Below are 8206 nucleotides of genomic sequence, written 5' to 3'. Positions count from 1 at the left end.
TTGAAAATTAAAATTCGAAAATTTTTTCTAAAGCCTCCAGGGGACTTCGTTTTTGCACGAAAAAATTTTATGTGCCCTTATTGCATCCGGACCCACAATTTATCTTTTTAGCTTTAAAATTGAAGAGCTTATTAGAAAATTAAAAGGATTTGTTCCAAATTAACTTTTGATTGAAAAATAACTTTTACGTTGAAAATTAAATTGCTTAGCAGAAGATTCGTCTTTTTAGTTTAAAAATTGAACTATTTGGTTGCAAATTAACTTTTTTGTTGTTTAAAATTGGTCTTTTTGGTTTTAAAATTAAACTATCTTATTGCAAATAGCCTTTATGTTTGAATGTCAATTTTACCTATATTTTCCCATTTTTCACTGCATGCTACAAAAATATCAATATCATTAACTCAGTTGGCGGTATCTACATAATTTATATATGATTTCTAGAGGTCTAGAGCATAAGGCATTTCTAATGTTCATACTGAAATTCCTGTCTAATGATGAAAAAAATGATGTGCTCCTTCTAAAAAAGAAATGGAAAATGATGGAATGTTCTAAATTTAAATTCCATATTGTAAGCAAGCAAGCAGACTTTACAAACTTTAAAGATTAATTAATATAAACTACTCCATTTATTGAAAAAATCTGTACTTTTCCAAATTTTGAATGCTTCATTTCCAATTAATAATTCTAAAGTAATCGAAATACAAAAATGGTGATTAATTTAAACTTGAAAGAAAAGTCGAAAAAGTAGACTTTAAAAAAATACATTAAACAAATATTAGAATAAACAAACATTGACATATATACCTATATAATACGACATAATTATATATGTATGCAGAGCATCATAATTGATAGGAGTTTAAATTGTTTAACATACTTTTCGAAAGTACATATTTCAATATTGCAAACAATTGAATAAAGCGAATAAAACCAAAAATATGCGTTTAGAGAATGATTAGACAAAACGAAAACTCCGAATATAATTACTGATTGTAAGACTAGATTCGACTCCTTTTATTAATTGATGGGCATTTTTATTAAAGTATGTAATCAAAATTAAATAGAAAATCCGAAATACCGGTTAACAGACACCGGTAATCCGCAATGCGAATTGCGAAGCGAAAACATCAATGAAAAGCGACATAACCTCGAAAGTACAAAACCTGCCATTGCATCTCCGCATGTACATTATTGCACTAATTTCGGGCCTCTTATAATATCTAATTACACAAATGAATTTCCGGCTCACCTTGTAGAGCAGAGATTCCTCGACAGTCGTTACAGCTGAGACGATAGTCGTTAGATTTTTTGCAGAAGCTTATTATTATCTTGCTCGGCGATCGTGTTTCTACGTATTTCCACGTGTTTCTCTTTCTCACCGACACTTACGGATCACACACGTTGACATCAAAGCCTTGGATTGTAAGTAAAGTGTAATGAAACTTTGGACATTTAAAAAATTTCATGGAATTTTGGAAATGTTTCAAAGCTTCAAATATTAAAGCGGGAAATTTTGAAATACTGGAACATTGTCAATACTACGCGCGCATTAATTACCTTTTCTTTTTAAAAAAATTGGGTTTACTTTTCCAAAATTTTGTTATGGATTTTAAAGAAAATCTTATATTATTTGAGAACATTGCATATTATTTACAGAAGTTTCCTTAATATAGGGAGAAAATCTCAGAAATTCAATATTCGTTCACATATTACGAAACTTTATTTTCGAACGTTTACCCCCCCCCCCCCCCCCCCCCCCCCCCCCCAGGTAACATTCCTTAACATTTCCGGTTGACCCCCCTCCACTCCCCTCATCAAAGTTACGTAACATTTTCATATTATGTATAAAAACATAATAGACTTTTTCTAAATACAGAAGGGGTTTTTAAAGATCAAATACTGCATAGAAGTATATAAAAAAATTTTTTTATGTAACACTGAATGCTTTCATAACATTTTTTTAGTCACACAAATTTTGAAATTATCATCAGTTTGTTTTTAAACTTATATAAACATACATTTTCTAAGAATCTTGAGAAAATCGGACGAGATTTTTTAATATTTCAGATGTGTCAAAAAAGAATCTAAGAGATTAAACCATTTTTATTTTATTTTACAGAATAAAACAGCTACAAATTTGTCGTTAATACTTTTTTGATAGGAGGCGTAGTTTTTTCTTGAAGTTGGAATAAAATGTTCAATACAATTTTTTTATAGAATACTCCATTTTTTAATTATAGAAATCAGACAATGAAAATACGTATGATTCAATATTAACGTAAATTGTGAATTATAATTACATCAAATTATTGAAATTATACATTTTTCAGGTTAGCCGAGAATAAAATTAAATACATAAAATTCGGGAATTATAATAATCGAGAATTCTCCCATTCGAGATTTTTATTTGGCGAGAAGTTTTTAAAAAATAATTTTTATTAAAATAAAAATATTTGGTGAGGATTCATCTTTCATAGTGAACATTGTATCAATTAGTAATATAAATATTACGTAATTCAACTACTTTTTTGAAAATTCGTTTCTTTTAATTATTATTTTTAACTGAAAATTTAACTATTCTATTTTTGTTAGAAAATTGATCATTTTTAATTGATAATTCAAGTATCTGCTTAAAATTCCTGTACTTTGTTGAACATTCAACAGTTTGCTCACGACTGTTTCTCTCTCTCTTGACCAAAAAAATATTCTTAGTTAAAAATTCCACTTCAGAATTCATCATTTTTGGAAGAAAAATTTAATTAGTTAGTTAAAATTTAAACTCTTTTGTGAAAAATTAATCTTTTGGTTAAAAATTGAATTTTTAATTGAAAATGTAACTATGTTAGTTGAATATTCCATCATTTTAGTTAAAAATTCATCTCTTAGGTTAAACACAAATTTTTTAAACTAAAAATTTAACTATTCAATTTTTGGTTGAATAATTATCCTTTTTAGTTGAAAAGTCGTCTTTTTGGTAGAAATTAATCTTCTTTGTTGAAAATTAATCTTTTTGGTTGTGAATTCAATTATTTTAGTTAAAGATTCATCATTTATTTCGAAATTGAGTTTTTTTTTCTTGTTTAAAATTCAACTTTTCCAGTTCAAGATTCGTCATTTTAATCGAGAATTCATTATTCTGTGTAAAAAAGTAACCATTTTTTAAAATTCGTTTCTGATGGTTAATAATGTATTTTTTAACTGAAAATTCAACTATTCCAGTTAAATTTTCGATCATTTTAGATAGAAATTCATGTATTTCGTTGAACATTATTTTTTTTTACTCAAAATTTAACTAATCAATTTTTGTTTAAAAAATCAACTTTTTTGGTTAAGCATTCGTCTTTTTTATAGAAATTTGTCTTCTTGGTTGTAAATGTAATTATTCTATTTAAGGATTCATCATTTCAACTGTAATTTAATCTTTTTGATTTAAAATTGAACTATTCCGGTTGAAGATTAATCATTTTAATCGAAAATTCATCAATTTGTTTGAAATCTAATTTTTTAAATTAAAAATTTGACCATTCCATTTTTAGTTAAATTTTTTTTCAAATCAACTATTTGGTAAAAAATTTGTATTTTTTTTAGTAGAATATTAAAATATTTCGTTGAAAGTTCATGTATTTTGTTGAAAAATCGTCTTTTTTTGTAGAAAATGTATCTTTTTTCAAACAAGAGGATTAATTTCAACAAAATACATGAATTTTCCACGAAAAATTTTAATATTCTATTAAAAAAACACGAATTTTAATTGAAATAAATGAATTTTTAACTAAAAAAGATTAATTTATAAACAAAAATGCAATAGTAAAATTTTCAGATAAAAAAAAAGCTATTTTCAAGCAAAGAAAAACGAATTTAAAAAATTAATTTTCCACAAAAAAAAGACGATCTATCAACAAAATACATGAATTTTCAACGAAATAATTTTAACTAAATGAATTTGAATTTTAACTAAAAAAATACATTTTTAACAAAAAATGGAATAGTTAAGTTTTTAATTATAAGAAAATTAGATTTCAACAAAACTGTTGAATTTTTAACTAAAATGATGAATCTTGAACGGAAATAGTTGAATTCTAAACAAAAAGAATGTGTTTTCAACTAAAATTATGAATATTTAACTAGAATAGTTGAATTTAAACCAAATTTGATTAAAGGCAAGTTAAAATACTTTGTTAAAAATTTAAGTTATAAGTTGAAGTTCATTTTATTGGTTGAAAATTTAACTAGCTTTTTTAAATTCGTTTTTCTTTGTTTGAAAATAATTTTTTTTAACTTAAAATTTTACTCTTGAATTCTCAGTTTAAAATCGATCCTATTTAGTTTAAAATTCAAGTATTTGGTTGAAAATTTGCTTTTTTTATTAGAAGTTTAAAATATTTCGATGAAAATTCGTGTATTTTGTTTTTGGTAGAAAATTCATCTCTGTTTGAATTTTTTTTGCGTGGAAAATTAATTTTTTGAATTGAAGATTGATCTTTTGCAGTTGATATTTTAACTATTTGTTCGAGAATCCATGTATTTTGTTTAAAAAACGATTTTTTTTGTTGAAAATTATACTGTTCTATTCTTGGTCGAAACGTGCCAAGTTTTTTTTAGGGATTTAAGAGGAGAGTCTACGAAATAAAACCAAACTATAATAACTTTCATTTTCAGCCCACACCTACCCTCGCCGCAGCGCCTTAAACATGATCCAAAAATAAAAAAATACATTTTTACGTATTATGGTTACTTTTTAGCAATTTCCGTCATCTTTTTCCTACGAATAATTACTAATGGACAATTTGAATATTTACCATGACTTTTTAAACAATTTCCAATTCTTGAAACAAATGTAAATTATTTAAACAATTTTGTATTCCGAAAAAATGTAAAAAAATAATCTATTTTCTGATTGAAATGTAATTGTTTTATCTCTGTTTGGAGTAGTAAATTTGTCTAAAAACATGTAATTATTTAAATAATGATTTATTGTCTATTTTAAATTTTATAAAAATTGAGCATTATCAACTTTATTTTTAAATTAGTATCATATGATAGGTTTTGTTGAATAATTACATAATTTTGATACATTTTTGTTAATATTCAATACATTTCTATTTGTTTAATACATTTCTATTTATTTGCTTAAGAAATTTTTTCCATAGCTAAAAAAATGAAATAAATGAGAAAATATACAATTATGGTTCTGACTGTATAGTGTATGGAAAGAATACATTTACCACTTTTCAATTGTTTAAAAAAATATAATTTGTTTAAATAATTACTTTTCCAAAAATACTTTTAAGATCGTAAATAATTGTATGTCTTTTATTTTATTTCAGTTTTTTAATTATAGAAAAACAACTGCTTGAGCAAATGAAAATTGTTTATACAAGTAGAAATTCGTTAAACATTAGATGAAATGTATCAAAATTATGTAATTATTCAACAAAAAGTAGCATAGGATACCAATTTCAAAAAAGTGGACATGCCTGGCTCAATTTTTAGAAATTTTGAAGAAAAAAACAATAAATAATTGTTTAAATAATTACATAATGTTTTTAAAAAAAATTACTTCTCCGAACAATGACAAAATATTGCATTGCAATCAGATAATACGATTATTTTTTACATTTTTAGGGAATAAATAATTTACATTTGTTTAAACAACTGAAAATTGTTTAAAAAGCCATGCTAAATATTGAAATTGTCGATTAGTAATTATTTGTATGAAAAAGACGAGGAAAAATGCTAAAAAGTAACAATAATACGTAAAAAAGGAGTTTTTTTTTAATTTTTGGGTAATATTTGGGACGCTGGGGGGAGGGTAGATGTGGGTTGGAAATGAAAGTTATTAGTATGGTTTTATTTCGTAGACACTCCTCTTAAATCTCTAAAAAAATTGGCACGTTTCGATGAAACCCTGGAACATGAGTTAAATTTTTCGAAAATTCCAAATTTCCCCATGTTAATTAAATCTGATTTTGAAGTGCCCGGTGGAACGTGTTAATATTCGAATTTCGAAAAGAAAAATTACGGATTTTCTTTTTTCGGAAATGGAAACTGAGGGGGGGGGGGGTGTCTTGCCCTCTAGAGTCTAAAGTGCAAAAATTTTTTGAAATGAATTTTTGGACCACCCTTATGTGCATTCACGGAAGTGAGTTCTTGCTTATATCGATATTTGACGAAAGAGGTAAAAAATTGTGAAAAAATTATCAAAGATCTCACTTTGTGGAGTGATAATATCTGCGTGGAGAACAGAACCAAAACCAGTATATATCATCACGATGTTACTGGCGCTCTACAAACTATTAAATACGTGACTCAATTGATTGGAGGGGCAGATTTTTATTGGATTAAAAAAAGTTTTTAAACGCATTTTTATCCCTTTGATGTCTTAATGATCAAAGGTTTTTGTAATTGGAGGAAGGTGGCAGAAAGAACGTTTATCAGTACTGATAATTTTTACATTTGAGAAGCATGTCAAGTCAGAGTTTCGAGGAAAAAGTTCGGAAATGTTTATGTGTCTTATGATTATGAGCAAAGAGGGTCATGGACGTTCATACGATATCTGAAAGAAGTTACGTACAATAATACAGAGTGTTTACTCAAATGCTGAAATAAAATTCTCTGACAATTCCAGGCTTTTTCCAGGTATAATTTTTCGCGAATTTTTGTAAATAATGTTTTTTACATTCTCATCATTTATGATTGAGAAAGTATTAGAATTGTTGGAAATTTGACATCACAGGTTTTAAACGGATCTCCACGTTTCGAGACCACCTGAATCCAACAATAAGGTTTTTACGATGGCGTCTGTCCGTCCGGCTATCAGTACAAACGATAACTCTCGACAAAATGAACGGATCAAATCCATCTTTAGCACACTTTTTTAAGGTCCTAAAAGAAAGGCAGACATGAAGCATTTTCAACATTTTGTAAAACCGACATTCAAAATTTTAAACCAAACAATGCAAGATATGAAAAAATGTCAAGAGAAGAAAAATATTGCTTTTTAAAATCCCTATAAGACTGTCATGCCAAATTTTTGGATTTTCTTAGAAAATCCAAAATTCAAATTTTGATTGGCCAAAAAATAATGAAAAATCAAAAAATTCTATTTTGTGGTAAAACTATGCATAATGCGAAAAAAGATGAATTGACGAAAATTTAACCCCCAAAAAAATAAACAAATTAATTAATAATCACTTCTTGATTAGAGGCATTCTTTTGGTTTTATTCGTGAAAAATAACATTGAAAATAAAAACATCAAATAAATAAAAAATTTGTGGAAAACCCCCTCAAGTTAAGAACAAAAGTAATTCAACTAAAATTGTAGCCTAAAACATATCTAAAAATTTGTTATGAATTACTTTTTGATAAGACGCGTAGTTTTGGTTTTAATCATAAAAATGACATTAAAAATAAAAATGAAAAATTTATGGAAAACGACGAAAGGTACGAAAACGAATTGATAGACAAAAATTGTTCGTCTAAAAAAGTGATGCAAATTTATCATAATTTATTACATTCTTATCATTTATGATTGATAAAGTATTAGAATTATCCTAAATTTGACACTACAAAATTTAGATGTCGAACCAAATGACGCAAAATACGAAAAAGTGTTAACAAGAAATATTAGATTTTGAAAAATCCTACAAATTTTCACTTAACCATTTTTCAATAGGACTAGTCATTTTCTTTATATTTCTCGAAAGCAGTATGCGGAACATCGAAAATTAATAACTTAAGCCAATATACAACGCAAAACAAAATCTCGAGAAAAAAATGAACGGATCAAATCCAACTTTTGCACAATTTTTTTGGTAATAGAAGAAAGAACGAATTCGTTAAAAAGCCATTTAGGATAGTAATTCAAAAAGTCAGAGCTTTTTAAACAAATTTGAGAATTCTTTTTAGATTCAAAAATTCTATGTATGACTGTTGGTAGTACATCTAAAGCTTTTTTAAGATAAAAAATTATCTGAGTTATAGCATTTACAAAACTTAAAAAATCAATCGATAATTAAAATTTTTAATCAAACAAACGGTTTGAAAAAAGTAGAGAGAAAATGTTGCTTTTTGAAAGGCCTACAACATTTTCATAACAACTTTTTGAATATAATTGAACAATCGAAAATTCAAATTTTTATTGCACAAAAAATAAGGAACAATAAAAAAATAATGTTGTGCTCAAACTATGTATGATACATATGA

General features: G+C 26.1%; 1 protein-coding gene across 1 annotated transcript in view; it reads right to left on the bottom strand.

The window, feature by feature from the left end:
* Positions 1-1406, bottom strand: part of LOC117178948 (interferon-inducible double-stranded RNA-dependent protein kinase activator A-like) — a 27951-nt gene extending 26545 nt beyond the window's left edge. Inside the window, exon 1 of the mRNA XM_033370527.1 lies at positions 1250-1406. The gene's annotated coding sequence lies outside the window, so the exon portion shown is untranslated. The remainder of the gene's footprint in view (positions 1-1249) is intronic.
* Between the last annotated feature and the right edge of the window lie 6800 nt (positions 1407-8206).

The sequence above is a fragment of the Belonocnema kinseyi genome, chromosome 8 (assembly GCF_010883055.1).
Source record: "Belonocnema kinseyi isolate 2016_QV_RU_SX_M_011 chromosome 8, B_treatae_v1, whole genome shotgun sequence".
Taxonomy (NCBI): Eukaryota; Metazoa; Arthropoda; class Insecta; order Hymenoptera; family Cynipidae; genus Belonocnema; species Belonocnema kinseyi.
Note: the sequence above shows the minus strand (reverse complement) of the source record. Positions and strands in the feature narration are given on the sequence as shown.